Below are 17,075 nucleotides of genomic sequence, written 5' to 3'. Positions count from 1 at the left end.
AAAGCCTCAGACTGCCAGCCCCAACCCCCAAGCTTCTGGTAGCTTCCAGTCTGACGTGGACACCCCAAATATTACTTATCTGGAGCCAATGTTCTCATTTCTCTCTGCTGAGTCCACACATCCTTGTTTGACCAAATAACAGGAACAAACAATTCTTTCCATAACGGATGTACCCTAAGGTGTCACGCTTCTGAGACTCTCCACTGAAAATTGATTCCCCTGAACTACCGCTCGGTATGAGTTTTGTTAACACACTTGTTACTTATTGGACACAAATGGTAGGGGTTGGAGCAAATATGCCGAGCCCCCGGGCTAGAATAGTACAGGTAGTGCCCAGCTCTGAGCAGGGGGGAAGAGGGGAGGGGAGGGGAGGGGTTGGAGCGCAGCTATAAATGGTAGCCGTGGTACCAGAGCAGCTGACCACACCAGCAAAAAGTTATTGACTAATAAGGATGTAACTGTTGTACTATGTGCACCCCCCCCCCCGCAACAACTTTGTTTCTTTTTTTTTTTTTTTACTGTAAAATGACTATTAATGCTTATACTGGTTAAGATTTTTTTGCACGTTTACTATAGGCAGGAATTGTGTCCAGCACATCGTATGGATTACCCCATTCTGACCCTCACGAGGACTCAGTGATCTTGGTTTAATTATCAACCCCTCCACCCACCGTGGGCCAGATGAGGTTCTGACAAGGATTTGGGACAGCTGGAATACCGGGGCTCACTCCCTCCTTCAAAATCCTGCTGCACACTGAAACTTTCTGCGCTGAGGAAAAGCTTGATATGCTGTCCGGTGTTCGTGTGGAGCGCTTGAAACTTGGTTAGTGCAACAGACTGACACTCAAACACAAGCACACACGCACGAGACCTCTGAATTTTAACTAAAAATGTAATTACATTTTAATTACGTTTGTATTAATGCATTTCAATTACATTTTAATCAAAATTATGAAATGTGGTAAAAAGCCACATTCCAGAGCCGTATGGACCGTGCAAATGCAGAACGTTCCCACCCCGGAGGAACGTTCTATTAGGTAGCACTGTTTAGGAAAAAATGCTGCCTTTTTCCTTTCCTCCCTGGTTGGATTCCAGGGCAAGCACACAGGTCTTTCTCCTCCCCTTCCTTCCCCAGCTACTCCAAACCCCCAGCCTCTGAGAAAGGAGATTCCTTTCTTCTTTCCATCTTCCCTTCTTCCACACGGCCCATCCCATCCGCATGGCATCAGCCTGTTCAACGCCCTGCGTAGGCAGATGGGCGTGACCTTTCCGAATCAGGCCCTGCCTGCAGCATTACCCTCCACATCATCAACAATCTGCAATTACTTAACTTGCAAAAGACGGAAATCATTCTGCCAGAGCTACCTTCGGGCAGACTCAATCTGAACATTCCAAGAATCACAAACAAACCCAAACACACAGCATTTAATGAAATAAACAAAATGCATGCTTTGGGCTTTGCTAGAGCCTCTCTGTAAGTGATGACTTTGGTTAGAGGGAAGCCTGTGAGGTTTGTTTCTATTCTCCAAAACTTTTTAAAAGAACTGGTCGTCCTACATTACTTAAATGGAGAATCGGCCTTATTTGCCACTGAAAACAATGTTCTGAAATGCAAAAGCCCTCAAGCCTTGAACCTAAAGACCTTCACAGATGAGAGCTCGGGGCGCTCCAGCGCTCTACGTTTAGAAGTCCATTTTCAATGCTAATGAATTCTTTTACGAGCCATATTTTCTAATTCTTAGGTGTGTTTTAGACGTAGATTCGCTAATCATTACTTAGATGCAACCCAGAGGTTTTTGCACTGAAAATGGGACGTCAGTCCAGATTTATAAAGAGCAGGCGATTGCGGGAAGGAGAAGAAACAAAACAGCCAGAGGGTAAAATGAGGAAGGACTTGACTTAGCCTGTTTTTTAAATATCCTAAAGTACCGTGTGGCTACTGCTCAGTAACTTTGCAGTCCCCTTCTCAAATTTTCCAAAAACTCCAACTCTTTCTGAAACTTCCTGAAACCGACTAAATGACCTAGGGATGCTTGTGAAGATGGAGATTAGGATTTAGAGGGGCCGGGTTTGCATTTCTAGCAAGCTCCCAGATGACAACGATGTTGTTGAGTAGCAACGGTGTAGAGCCCAAGAAGCTGGAATCAGACTGGCAGCTGGAACCTGCTTCTGCCCGAGTGAGTTCCAGAAAGGTTAGCCTAGAATCTGCCTTACGTGGAGGTACCTCTGAGCAAGCTCGGGAAGCTGCTTCTTCAGGCCTTTGAGACGGCCTCCTTCAAGGCGAAGTTTGAGGACCTGGGCGAACCGCAACATAATCAACAGCAGTAACGCCTACTGGGGGCGAGTTAGACACGGGGCACCTGCACCTCCTTCGTTCGGTCCTCTAGGCAAACCCAGGAAGTGGGCCCTATTATTATTCCTGTTTCACAGGTGAAGAAACTTGAGGCTCAGAGACTTAAGTAACTTGTGCAAGGTCACAAGCTTTTCAGGAGATTTGAATCCAGGTCCACGTAACTCCAAGAGACAAGGCCCCGAATGGCCTCAGTTTCCGGTGCTGTGAAATGGGAAGCGCTGGCCGGCAGAATACAGATCCGTGCCAGATGGTCTAAGGGAGCCCTCGATTTTCCCCTGGAGACCCTGCTCGCTGACGCTGCAGGGAAAAGTTCTGTTTGAGAACACCGGGCCCTCTCTGCTTGCCTAGGTCAGGGGCGCGCAAGGCTGCTAAGGGTCACGGCGGACCCCGGGGAGGGTAGGGCAGTCCTGGAGCGAGCTGGCTCGGGACACAGCGGGCCGACCCGTTACATAACCGCCAGGCGTCCCTCCGCCCCCGCGCCCCTCACCCCGCGCCAAGCCGCGGCGCGCAGAGCGGGCGGCAGTGATAAACCCCTCTCGCCCGCCCGACAGAGTCCGCGGCGGAGCTGGCGCGGCGGGGGCTGAACCTGCCCGTGCGCTTCGGCACCCGGGCGCTGGGCTCTTCCCAACCCGGGCGCTGGGCTCTTCCCGGCCGCGCTCTCCTCCTCCTCCCGCGCTGCCCGCGGGGCCCCCGGCCCCAGCCCCGCCGGCGCCTCCGCCCCGAGCACTCCCCCGCCCCTCCTCGGAAGCGCGGACCGTGGCGGCTGGGGCCCGGGACGGGGGCCACGGCGCAGGGACACGGCCGGGTGGGTGCGCCCCGGGGGCATGTCCGCGCGCCACGGCCCGGGATACAGCGGTCCACGCGAGGTGAGGACGCGGCGGGGCCGGGCGGAAGGGGGTTCGCGCGCCCTGGGCGGGCTGCGGGGCGCCGGGGTCGGCCCCGCTGGGCTGCACCGGGGGCACCCTCCCGCCGGCGGCTCTGGCGCCCGGAGCCCCCTCGGCTCTTCTTCTCCCAGCTCCCCGGCGGCGCGGGGCTCAGTTGACCCAGGCATCCTGCGCGGCGGGGCTCTCGGGCTGCGCTTGGTGGAGCTGGCGGAGGGCGCTCCGTCGGCTGCCGCGGCCCCCGCGCCCAGCCTCGCTCCGGGAGCCCCCACCCCAACCCGGGTCCCTCGGGAACGCCTGCAGGGTTAGGAGGCGGACGTGTGCCCGCTCGTCGTGTCGGTGTCGGTGTCGGGCCAGCGCTCTGGCAGTTTCTGGGCAGGTGGCTGGAGAGGAAGCGGCTTTGATCTCCATCTCCTGTGCTTTCCAAAGGCGGACTGCCCGATATAATAGAGACCGTTTGTCGGCTGGATTCGGTTTTCAGTGTCTTTTTTTAAATCTTCGTCTGTCTCGGGTAATAATATTTATTCCTCGTGGGCGGTGTACTAACAACACACCAGCCTCAGTTGATTGAATTTAATTTTTCAGCTGTTTCTTGTCCTCAAGGAAAGTAGTGCGGACTCAGGGTCAAGTGTTGGCAAGCACAATTTTAAAGCACGATCCCAGTAAAACCTGGGGCTATTTGGTTAGCCTTCTGTCTTCACAGCCCAGCTTTCTGACCATCTTATAACTTTTTTTTTTTTTTTAAATGTTGAGACGGATGGAACCTACTAGAACACTGGTTAAACCATTCCATTCTGATGGGCTTCTCATTTGTGCAACTTAACTTGTTTCTTGGCTGAGAGCGGGGTACTCTGAAGGCGCAGCCAGCTTAACCCAGGAAGAAAAGACTTCAGGCCTGACAAATTTAGAAATACACTGTCTCCATAGGTATCTGAGGTCCCTAGCTTTTAAAATCAACCGACCCTGCGGAGTTTGTCTCGCCCCTCCCCCCCTCCCCCAATGTCACGCCAGACTGGGCTAATGGTGTCTGACCCTTCCCAAGGTGCCCAATGTATGTTTGTTAAAGAAAACAAACGATTAAATAAGGAGTAATTAAGTGACTGGGATTTGCTCACCTAATCACAGGATCTTGGAAATTGCTAAGGGTTTTAGAGATCATCTCTTCAAACCCTTCTCCTTGCAGGCCCGGAAGCTCAGATTCTGGTGGTCAAGGATTGGCTAAACTCTTACTGGTAACTGGTGATGGAACCAAGCCCACAATCCAGGCTTTCTCCTTCCCACTTCCTTAGACTTTCAAAGCGTATTGCCACTAGGCATTTTTTTTTTAAAATGTTTATTTATTTTTGAGACGGGGAGAGACAGAGCATGAACGGGGGAGGGTCAGAGAGAGAGGGAGACACAGAATCCGAAACAGGCTCCAGGCTCTGAGCTGTCAGCACAGAGCCCAACGCGGGGCTTGAACTCACGAACCTCGAGATCATGACCTGAGGCAAAGTTGGATGCTTAACCGACTGAGCCACCCAGGTGCCCCAACCGCTAGGCATTTTGAACTACAATGATAATACTGGAATCACTTATGATCATATCCTTTTCCTCTTCTTATTTATTTATTTTAACTGGTGTGATTTTGAAATAAACGAGAGGTTGATTTAGTCAAATTGTATTTGGAGTCCAATTTTAAAAAATGTGAACCCTTAATTTTAAATAATATTTACATTCTACCTGAACAACGATGAATATGCAGATATGTCCTAGGTGAACATCCAGAAAAGCAAAGCAATCAAAACAGGTGGACTGAATTTACCATTTCTCCCTGGAACGTCTTCTGATTCTCAGCTCCTGATGGCGACGATTGGTTAGAGGAAAAGGTGTAATGTATGATATTGGAGCCAACTTGAGGATCATTTGTGTGTTACAAGGAACACCACAACCATATTGTAGAGCTGAGGCGGGAACTTTAAGCTGACTTCTTTAGTGTTTTATGCATTGCACATTTTTTTATGTTTTTCAGTTTAGTTCAATTTAACAGATATTTACCTGCTGCATTATATAATGCCTACTATGTGCCTGGTGTATTCTGGGCATTTGGGATAGATCAGTGAACACAACAAAGAAAGTTGTTCCTGCGGAGCTCAAGTTACAATTCATTCATGAGAATTTTTTCCAGATTTTGTTTGGCAGCTAGAAGAGAATTTCAGGGGCACCTGGGTGGTTCAGTTGGTTGAGCATCTGACCATTGATCTCAGCTCAGGTCTTGGTCTCCAGGTCGTTGGTTCAGGCCCTGCATTGTGCTGGGTGTGGAGCCTACTTGAAAAAAAAAGAGAATTTCAGTTTTGCCTAAAGTAGGGAAATGGACATAAATGTTCCAGATTATCTTCCTTCCAATCCTATGATTCTGCTGATTTTATAATCACTGAAAAGAAAGAAGCGAATTCAGTGAAGTTACTTGGACTTCTATAAACCAATACCCTCCTATACACTCACGAAGAGCAAGTCCCACATTTGGTTATTTTATGGATGTTCATTCGGAGTCTCTTAAATTACATTATCTTTGGTGCAGGGATATCGCCGCCTTGGTGACATTAAACTTAAACATGGAAGGATTAGTTTTCTCAGTAGTGTTAGGGTACCCGTGTTAGTGTTACATACTGTAATTGTACTAGTTTGTAAGATGTAGCTTCTTATTTATTTATGAAGATGGTGTTCTGCTTTCATTTTTTCTCACTTTACATTTGTCTCCCATCCCCCTGACTATCCCATAGGCCACACAGTGTTGTGACTTCTTGGTAAATCCGTTACCAGGGAAGTTTTTATTCAGACATTCCAGTTTTAAGCATTTTCTAATTCTCTCACTTGCTTTTTCTTCAAAATGGCATGGTTTGCAAGCTTAGGCATGTTTATTGTTTTTAACAAAGGCTTATCAAAATGAACTTGGCAGTTTTTCAGTCGTATACAGCCAAAAAAAGTATTCAGTGCAGCTTTTGGAGCTGTTTATACATTCCTTAACTAACCAACTGCTTTGCTTTTAAAAATCGCTAATTTGGAAGCTATTTGCTTATGAGAGAACCTTTGTCGTATATCTCAAAACTCACCCCTTAAAGGGGTATAATAATTGAATTGAGAAAAACCAAATCCACATTTGATGTTGGGAGATTCCAAGTACAAAGATGTTCTCTCTGTCTGTTTCTAATTTGTTCTACATCAAAGGACTTCGGGAAGTGTCATTATCTAACAATGTCCTATTTGAAAGTGGTCTCTGTTAAACACTTGGAGGAGAGTCACGATTTCTGACGGCTGCTAGGCACCCAAGATGAGTTGATTTTCTTCATCCGCCCACCACTTCAGACACCCATCAGGTACCCGTCTCCTTTACCCCTTCTTTTACTCCACACTCATGAATGGGATGAGTTGCTGTAACCAGGTAGGAAGTTACACGCCATTAATTAATTATTTAATGTGCTCCTTCTTTACTTAATGAGTAAGTAATTAACACTTATCACTTCTACCCCCTCTGCATGCCATCCCCTCCATCCCCCCCCTCCCAGTACTCCTGGGTAATGGAGTACTGACCCACACTAAAACAACACATTGGGTTAGCCAGTGCCCTCCTTCCCTCTGAAACACCTGTTGGTTGCTGCTCAGAGCACAGGGGCCACTATGGCAAATAGCTATCATCACAAGAAACTGGTGTACTTTGCTTTTATCAGTACTGATAATGCCACTGAATGCTTACAGTGGCGTTTGCTCATAGTCCTGTTTATTCCAGCAGAACTTGCTAGTGTAATTTTGCAATTTAATGACGTGTCACATAAAGCGAAGAGATGGAAATGCCAAAGAATGCCTTTTCTATAAAAACTAAATTGATTTCCGTATAGGCGCATAAAAGTAAGTCATTTTTTTTTAAGTTTATTTATTTATTTTTGAGAGAGAGAAAGTGCAGGTGGGGGAGGAGCAGAGAGAGAGAGGGAAAGAGAGAGAATCCCAGGCAGGCTCCACACTGACAGTGACAATGCAGGGCTCGGATCCATGCACTGTGAGATCGTGACCTGAGCCAGCGCTTAATCTGCTGAGCCACCCAGGTGTCCCAAAAGTAAGTTATTTTTAAAAACAGTATCAACACACGCTACAACACGGTTGAACCATGAAAACATTATGCTAAATGAGAGAAGCCAGACACAAAAGACCACATGTTGTACGATACGCCCACCATAGGCAAATCCATGGAAACAAAAAGTAGTTTCGTGGTTGCCGTGCTATGGGGGTGGGGAAAGTTGAGGGTGACTGGTGAGGGTTACATGGTTTCTTTTGGGGATGATGGCTTTGTTCTCTAATTAGATAATGGTGATGGCTTTGTAGTATGTGAGTGCACCGAACTGTAGCCTTTAAAATGATTAAAACAGTAAATTTTATCTCAACCTCCTCCCCCAAAGATAATGAAGCTAAATAGAGAAAGAAAAGTCAGCAAACAGGCTGCTACTATTTAGGCATGGAACCGACAGCTATAAATGATTGGAAAACTATAATAAAGCAAATCCAGAAAGATTTTGCACTCAGGTTTTTCCACAAGTGACTTTAAGGTACAAGTGCTTTTAAGAAACAGAAGCAGGAAATCTGGGTGTGGTTTCACCAAGAAGGCAACCCAGAACTCCGGTCGTGACCTGATAGCTAAAGGTTAGTGAGTGATTTTGCTTGTATTTATGTGACTAATGTTGAAATATAATGTTTGAAATATGTCGTATCAACTTTTTGACTCTGCTTTTACTGACTTCTGACTGCCCCAGTTAAGAGAGATCTTAATTTTTCAGTTTCTTAGAGTACCCGTGTATCTTGAAAATAGCTCATCCCTCTGCTTCTGGAGAGAAATTCCATGTTTATAAGCCTCTCTTATGGATGTAATGTTAGTTACTTCCTATTTATAAAGGGGACCTGAACCTAGTCTTCAAGCTTTAAATCCCCATAAAAGTCACTGTCTGTCTCCCCCCAAGATATCTTATGACTACTAATATGTAAACAGAGTAGCCACATAAAATCTTAACCACCCCAATACTTAAACATTTGTTAACTTTATAATTTTTCAAATATTTCTGAGTACAATCCATCATTTTCTGGTTTATTTAGCACATTACAGATTAAAGCTGTAATTACCTATCTGGGAGGCCAAGGGGTGTTATTTTTGTAATTTTACTTTTTTGGATGGAATACTTTCCACGGGAGTAAGCTCATATTTACCTACTGAAACCAGTCGTGTTTCTTGAAATAGTAATTTCATCGTTCTAAACTTGTGACTTCAAAACACCTGCATTCATAGCCCATGAAGGAACTGCCCCCCCCCAAAAAAACCCCCCAAAACAAACAAACAAAACCCAAACCCACACTCACAACTAAGTTAGATCTCCTTGAAGGGAGAATAGAGTGCTATTTCTTCAGTCTGATGTTGGTCAACCAGACAACTAGCAAAAAGCAATCTTGACCATCATTATTAACGGGTCACGAATGCGGAAGCCCACTCACAGGCATCACTGCCATCAAAAAGAAGGTGTTTGTCCCAGGGGTACCTGGCTGGCTCAGTGGGTAGAGCACACGACTGTTGAACTTGGGGTCATGAGTTTGAGCCCTAAGTTGGGTGTAGAGATTACTTAAGGAAATTAAAAAGAAAAGTGGTTTGTCCAGGTTGAGGCCTGACTACTGAGTGATCAGTCACTTGATTCAAGACTATATCAATGGTTCTCAGCGCTAGCTTCACATTAGAATCACCTGGGAGGGAAGAACAGTATTTGTGCCAAGGACCCATCCTCAAAAATTCTGATTCACTAGGTCTGGGTTAGGGCCAGGGCACCAGTGGTTTTTCAGTCTCCCCTGGTGAACCTCCTGTGTAGGCAGGGTTGTGAACCTGATGTATATAATACTTAATAATTTTACACTTTTTCAGAACAACTTTTATTGAAACAAAGTATGATTTCTTTTAAAAAAAATTTTTTTTCAACGTTTATTTATTTTTGGGACAGAGAGAGACAGAGCATGAACGGGGGAGGGGCAGAGAGAGAGGGAGACACAGAATCGGAAACAGGCTCCAGGCTCTGAGCCATCAGCCCAGAGCCCGACGTGGGGCTCGAACTCATGGACCGCGAGATCGCGACCTGGTTGAAGTCGGACACTCAACCAACTACGCCACCCAGGCGCCCCGATTTCTTAACATACTTGATGAAAATACTAAACATGAGACTTTTTTCTTCTTTTTAATTAGTACTACAATTTCTCTATATGGTACTCACTCAGTATATGGGAAGCTTTCCCAATGGTCGAATGAATTTTCACTGATTTTCCTCCTGTGGGAGGAATTCACTGAGCTTATGTCTGTACAATGTCAGAATAACCAAATCAAGGGGTGCCTGGGTGGCCAAGTCAGTTGAGCATGCAACTCTTGATTTTGGCTCAGGTCATGATCCCGGGGTTGTGAGATTGAGCCCTGCCTAGGGCTCCTCGCTGAGCACGCAGCCTGCTTGAAATTTTCTCTCTCTCTCCTCTGCCCCTCCCCCCTGCTCACATGTGTCTGTGCACCCTCTCCCAAAAAAACAAAAAAAAACCCAAAAACAACCCAAAAACAAATCGACCAAGTTGGTGTTATTACAGTCAACCAACCAATAATTGATCAGTCACCCTACTTGTTCTATGTTTTGGTGATTGTTTTTCTTGAGGACAGTAATTTGGCCTTTTCTACAACAATCGGTTTCCTCTATAATAACTTAAAGATGTGTCCTTGTTTATTATGCATTTCCTCAAGTTGATAGGAATCTTAATGTTCAAACTTGTTTCTGAATACTTTTTGTTTAACTGTATCAAAATAAATTTTGAAAAAACATGGTTTCTATGTAAGAAATACCTAAGACTCGTAGAAGCAAGCAGCTTAAACCTTGCCTTATGTAACTTAAAAAAATAGTGTCTACTTTAAAAAAAAATTTTTTTTTAACGTTTATTTATTTTTGAGACAGAGAGAGACACAGAATGAACGGGGGAGGGGCAGAGAGAGAGAGAGACACAGAATCGGAAGCAGGCTCCAGGCTCTGAGCCATCAGCCCAGAGCCTGATGCGGGGCTCGAACTCGCGGACTGTGAGATCGTGACCTGAGCTGAAGTCGGACGCTTAACCGACTGTGCCACCCAGGCGCCCCAATAGTGTCTACTTTTAAGTTTTTCCTTACCATTAAGATTTACTGTCTTTGAGAAAATATGATAAGTTGATAGACACAGTGAAAGACGCTGATCTAGTGCACTTCTTAGAACTGACTTTATGTTTAATGACATTTGTTCTTATTTTACTTCTAATACTGTTGGGAATTCTCACCCACTGTTACCAGTTCGCTGTCCCCAAATGTGCTTTCCCTGTTGATTTTTGTATTAAAACTAGCACCTTCATGGATGTTGGCCGGTCATTTTTGAACTGTGTTTTGCAGATTTCTGGGAGTTTCAAGGAATCGCAGGGGCTGTTATGGGGCATGGGGACAATGAGGGGGAAAGATGTCCTGCATCCAGTTTGGGGTTCCCTTTGGTGGTCTCGACTGCAACCTGAGCAGGTGTGCTATTCTTGGTTTCGCATTTTGGATTTCCAAGTCAGATTTTATCTGAACAAAGGCTTTCTTGGTGAAAACAAGTTGGTAAATGATTAGGCCACGTGTTTGTAAGTTTCTGCTTCTGCAACCCTGCCAAATTTGGTTTATGTCATTCTGGTAGCTCCTTATTGTTTCTAACTGCTACTGTGCACCTGTGTTGAAACAGGACGGGAAGACCTTGGTCTTACTAACTTTATATCCTCTGTGCCTGTGCAGACAGACAGCCAAATGCGCAGTTAGATATTCTGGGCAAGAAGCATAGATCGGGAGTTATCCGCGTAGAGACTCAGTTTAAGTCCCGCATATATGGAAGTAGTCGCCCAAGGAGAGCGTCTATAGAGAGACATGAGGTGAGTCAAAGATGAAATCCTGAGGAATGGCTGTTCTGGGTCAGGTACCCTCTGTAGTCACATTTTGGTCAATGGAGTTTCCTCTTTACTTTGCCATTTCCCCACGTATACTTGGGCATAACTGTCAAAAGAGTTGGAGTATGGCTGTATATGTGTGTGGGTGGGGGTAGGGGATGAGGTCAGAGCACATAGACTGTGGAAACCATCCAAGGATGTTTTCTGTTTCTTTTAATACCCTACATCCTAGAGGGCTTATTCTTTTTTTTTTTTTTTTTTAATTTTAGAGAGAGAGTGTACACGCATGTGCAAGCAGAGGAGAGGCGGCGGGGAGGGCAGAGAGAGAGAGAGAGAGAGAGAATCTTAAGCTCCACACTCAGTGTGGATCCCAACGTGGGGCTTGATCCCACAACCCTGGGATCACGACCTGAGCCAAAATCAAGAGTTGGCCACTCAAATGACTGAACCGCCCAAGTGCCCCACCTAGAGGGCTCCTTCTGTATGTGTGTTGATGAACAGAACAAGAAGATAAACTTGAGTGATTGCCTCATGGATTTGGTAGTGAGAGAGCCATTGCAGTATTTTTGGCCTACAATGATTTGTTAAGAAACATTATGGTTTCTTGACTTTTAAAATCCAGACGTTGCCCCCACGTCTTCATTCTCCCCTCTGGAACGAGAGTGGTGACTGCTAGGCTCTCGGTAAGGTCCCACTGAAGCCCCAGGGTGAGTCTGCATTCCAAAGGGTCTGAAGCTTTATTCTGTTTCATTGACACAGACCCTGCCTTCAGTGCTGGCCAGCTGTTTGGCAAATTTACTTACAAGTCTCAACAGGCAACGGTGTATTAACATAATTTATTAACTCATGAACCCTCTTAGAAAAGCTCAAAGTACCATGGTAAAGAATAAATAAATGTTCATAAATAAGATACTGGCAAAAATATTTTGCTTCATAGTTAGGGGGTTCCAACAATAAGGAGGTTGGTCGTTGTGTCAAAAAATTAAGCACCACACATTTATTTCCTCTCATTTCTACTTCTTTTGGTTGACTTCTTCCCCACTCAAAAAAGATAAAGTACAGAAAACCATATATTCTAATTTTATTAGAGGTGAAGGTCTAATTAAAATTTCAAATGACACTGAATAGCTGCTGCATCCAAATCAGCATCTTGGAATTGTTCTGGCACATTCTGCTTTCTTCATAAACTCTTGCATGATGGTATACGTAATGGGTGGCATATACAGGCAACGTTAAGGTAATGCGTCAGTTTGGGTTTTTTAAATTTTAATAGTCTTTAAGCTGGGAAGAGACATTTGAATTAGATGAAATGGAATTCATTACTTTTAAAGCCCCTAATAAAAAACATATTGGGATTAAGTAATGTTAAAATAACTCAGTGAGTTTACCGCTTCCTCAGGCAAGTGTGTGCTGAGTACTTGTGTGCATGTGCTAGGTACTTGTGTCAGGTGCTGAAGGCCCACAGAGAATAGAGAGGATTTTATCCAAAGGCTTACAGTCTCCTAGGGGATCCGGATGTGTGGACAAATAGTCACGGCATTGTGAAGAGCCCCCTAAAGACCACCTGCTACCTGGTTCAGAGCCAGAGACACTTCATGCTGCCTAGGTTGATCAAAGCATTAAGGAAGGGTAGAAATTCATGAGGCAGACAACAGGTGCAGGCACAATACGTGCAAAGGCACTGGGGTGGGAAAGTCACACTGTGGATGGGACTTCAGGGCGGTTAGGTATGGCGGACCTGCAGTGTATGCATATGGCTAGATGCTAGATAGGACCAGAAGAACTGGCAGGAGCAAGATCATTTAGGGTCTTTGTGTACCACACCACTGAGTTTCAGTTTTGCTTTTGTTGCTAAGAGTAGTCCTTGGAGGCCTTTAAACAGGGGGGTGGGGTGGGAATGGGGGTTGGGTGACAAAATTAGCTTGTGTTTCAAACATGTATGTCTGAATGAGGCTTGAAGAAAGGTCCCAGAGGGTGACACACTGGGGGCCTGTTGAAATGGTACAGATGGGAAGTAAGGTTAATGCCTCACGTAAGACTTCTGCTTTATTCATATTTATATTCTCCGTGCTTGCTGCCCTTATAGGGATGTGGTGGAGATGGCTGGTTAGGCAATTTGATAATCTGGGCAAGCAATCCAGAAGGTGGGCATCACCAGCCAATAGGCTCAGTCGAGCATGACAGGATTGGATGAACAAGACATAATTGGATGTAATTACCCGGGGAGCACGTAAAGGATGACGTGTGAAATGGGTCCAAAAATTGTGGAGGATAACTGGGGTGTGTTCGTTCGTGTTATACCCAGGGCACCTCTTGGTCATCATGCCTTTCTTTTTCCACTCTAGTTACATGTTGATCTTTTTCACTGGCCCGACGGTGAGGGCAGAGACTATGTCTTCTTTACAGTGTCACTGCCATTGTTCACGGTTTAAGTCCTGTGTGTGGAAGTAAGCACCCAAGGAGAGTGTTTATAGAGAGACGTGAGATGGATCAAAGATAAAAATCCTTGCACAGTTCCAGAAAGTGCCACTCACGTGTCTGAGTAGTTGCGTCTCACGGTGAATAGTGTCTTCTGGACTTGTGCTTCAGCTGTGCCTGCCTTACTTGTCCCAGCGGCTGTCACGGTGCCTAAGACATGGTAAGAGTTCAGTAGTGTTTGTTGGATGAATGAATAAATGATACGCCATCGAATGAGTGGTCAGAGGAAGAAGGATCTAGCAAAAGAAAGTAAGAAGCATGGGTATGTAGGGAAGAGGACTCCTGTCGTGGAAATTCAAGGAAGAAAGAGTTTCAACAACGAGAGAGTGCCAAATGCTGCCGAGAGGTCAATGAATTACGGATGGCAGAGTTATCACTGGCAATTAGGAGTCATTGGTGACGATGTCTAACACGGTGTGAGCAGTATGTAGGGGAGGCAGAAGCCAAATTCCATTCCATTGAGGAGGGAGTGAGAAGAGGGATGAGGAGACAGTGTAGACAGATCATTAAGAGGCTGGGTTTGTGAAGGGACAAAAGCCACTGGGGGCACCTGGGAAGGTGGCACGGTTGGAGGGGGGTTTCTTCCCTTGTCTTCTCTTCCCTTCTTTTCCCTCTCACATTTCTCCTTCCTGCTTTCAAGATGAGAGATACTTGAGTAACCGTAGGCTAAAGAGGATCCAGTATAAAAGTCTAGGTTCAAAAGTATAGAAACTAGAAGAGGGGATACTAACCTGAAAAATATAAAAGGACATGTCTTTCTTTTGAAAGGAACAAAAGGGATCAAGGATGTGTGTGGATAGGGATGAACTGGAGGAATAAGCTGAAGGGGAAAAATGGAGTAAAAGCAGCCCCCATTTTCCCTCTAAAATAGTAACAGCATTTTTGGGACAGTTTATATGTTCTAAGCCTTGTTAAGGCTACTTTACACGTGTTAATAACTCCCTGAGTTCTTGCAACAATCACGTGAGGAGGGAGTTGTTATCCCAATTTTAAAAACAAGACAACTGAAGCCGGGAGGGGTTCAGCATCTTGCTGAGGTTGTACAGCTGCTAAGAAACAGAACCAGGAAGCCCCTAAAGCTGTTCGCCATCCTGCTGAGGGGTACATGGAGTACTTAAGATTCTGAATAACCACTGTGCAGATGGAGCAGGTGCTGATATTGTTGCTGAGTCACTTCGAGCACTTAGTTTACGTGTTGGAAATCATAACTGTGCCATTTAATTTGCAAGGCTGAGAGATTTCCTCTAGCAAAACTTGCCTTACCAGTTATAGGAACGGACAAATTTGGATGGTCTGAATTGATTCAAAATTGGGGATTGGTGGTTTGGAAGGAGTGGGGGTGTCAGAAAAAGGGCAATTGACATAACAGAGAACGAGCTCTAGCCTCTAAGGAGTGGGACAAGCTGAGGAAATGGGAGAAAATGGAGAAACCAGGGACGTGGGCGCTCAGGGAGGTTGGAAGCTAGGTGCAGTAGGAGTTAGGGAATTGCTGTTGGATAGAAGGTTGGGGTTTGGGAGGGATACTGACATCTCACAACAACTGTAGATTCCAGAAGTGAGGATTAGCACTGGTGATGATTGATGATGTGGCTTTGGGAGTACATGGCTAAATTAAATGGAGGTGAATCTTTTTTTTTTTAACTTTATCTTTTTTAATTTGCATCCAAGTTAGTTAGCCTATAGTGCAACAATGATTTCAGGAGTAGATTCCTTAATGCCCCTTACCCACTTAGCCCATCCCCCCTCCCACAACCCCTCCAGTAACCCTCTGTTTGTGCTCCATATTTAAGAATCTCTTATGTTTTGTTCCCCTCCCTGTTTTTATATTATTTTTGCTTCACTTCCCTTATGTTCATCTGTTTTGTCTCTTAAAGTCCTCATATGAGTGAAGTCATATGGTATTTGTCTTCTCTGACTGGCTAATTTCGCTTAGCATAACACCTCCAATTCCATCCACGTAGTAATACTCCAATACAGTAATACTGCCGAGAATGCCCCACATCTTCTTTATCAAATGGAGGTGAATCTTAAGGCTTGTGATGAGCTCAAGGTTGAGGCTGAGATCAGCCAAGATGTTGGGGACATGTTGACTAGATCCTTTCTCTTGTTGGAAGATGGTGCCCACTAGCCCCGTGGACTGGTCTGGACTTTAGAAAGCTGTAAGACAAGTATGTTACAGTTCTAGGGAAAGATACTTAAGGTTGACTGATATCCGGCATGCAATAAATATCACTCGATCTCAATAGAACATTGTCAAAAGACAGTTGAATAGCTTCTATTTTGCACTGTCGTTTCTGAAAAACTAACTTGCAAGTACCGGTTGGCAAAACAACACATTTCACAAGTAACTTCTGATGCTTTCGCCAAATCGTCCTTATCAACCTGCCAAGAAAGGACTGCGTGCTCTCACGAAACCCCCTCTTCCTCTTCCTTCTCCCTCCTCTTTCTTTTCTCTGGTAGTGTGCAGTACAGCACTCTGTGGGCGGGGAAGCAACTGGGGATCATCAGGCTTCCAGCTGTCGAGCTTTGTTGTGATTTGTGGGGGTGGGGGTCATGGGAGAGGGGCCAGAAACTTGAGTGGGACTCAGTGTGGTGTCTTTGCTTCTATAGTTAGCCATGTGATGGGAACCAGCAATATGCATTCCCTTTGTACAGCTGTGCATACCACTGTCTGCTTTCCTCCTTTGCCCATTCAGGATTTTGGAAGTCAAAATTAGATCTGATGTAAGCTCAGAATACCCACATGTGAGGATCTGGGGCTACTGCACAGGGGACAGGACACGTGTGCTGGGCCCCATGTGTAAATGGCGTTTGTAGAGAGTATATCAGGTGGGCAGTTTGGGCGTCTAAGAATGGAAACTCCAACCTGGCCTGGCTTCACTGGTAAGGAAAAGGATTCTTTGTGCGGTGGAAAGTCCAGGAGCAGAAATGTCTGCGCTCTGACTTTAGTTCTCTGTGATTCTCTTGGCTCTGCCCCTGCCATGGTCCGCAGATGGCTACGGTTGTTTGAAGGGCCACATGGAAGGGGAGCGACGGCATCTTTCACGTCTGCTCAGTAGTGATGAAATCTTTCCAAGAAGCTCCCGAAAGACTTTGTTGTCACTGGCAAAGTTTGGGTCACTGCCCTTTCCTTAAATCAGTCCATGACTGGCTGGCGGAACAGGATTGCTATGATTCTTGATTAACCACTTGGGATGGACTGGGATGTTGGGAATCACGTCCATGATAGAGAGAAGGCTTGAGGCCATTATTATAAAATTCCAGCCTCCTCAAGGGGAAGGGGCCTTGGAGGACCGTCAAGTCCCCAAGTCAACATTTGCTGGCAGTAAGGACTTGGACAAATTATTCTGTGAGCTTCTGTTTTCTCTTACAGGATCACCGTGGGACTCGAA

The 17,075-nt window shown here is 45.5% G+C and overlaps 1 protein-coding gene across 4 annotated transcripts in view; it reads left to right on the top strand.

Moving 5' to 3' along the window:
• Window positions 1-213: 213 nt before the first annotated feature.
• SLC16A12 (solute carrier family 16 member 12) overlaps window positions 214-17,075 on the top strand; it is an 83,438-nt gene continuing 66,576 nt past the window's right edge. For 2 of the 4 annotated variants that reach the window (XM_047825618.1, XM_047825619.1), the window contains exon 1: window positions 2,825-3,219. The gene's annotated coding sequence lies outside the window, so the exon portion shown is untranslated. Of the gene's footprint in view, window positions 235-2,824; window positions 3,220-13,716; window positions 13,844-17,075 lie in introns of those variants that run through there. The other 2 variants (XM_047825621.1, XM_047825620.1) reach the window with 2 other exon arrangements.

The sequence above is a fragment of the Prionailurus viverrinus genome, chromosome D2 (assembly GCF_022837055.1).
Source record: "Prionailurus viverrinus isolate Anna chromosome D2, UM_Priviv_1.0, whole genome shotgun sequence".
NCBI lineage: Eukaryota > Metazoa > Chordata > Mammalia > Carnivora > Felidae > Prionailurus > Prionailurus viverrinus.
Note: the sequence above shows the minus strand (reverse complement) of the source record. Positions and strands in the feature narration are given on the sequence as shown.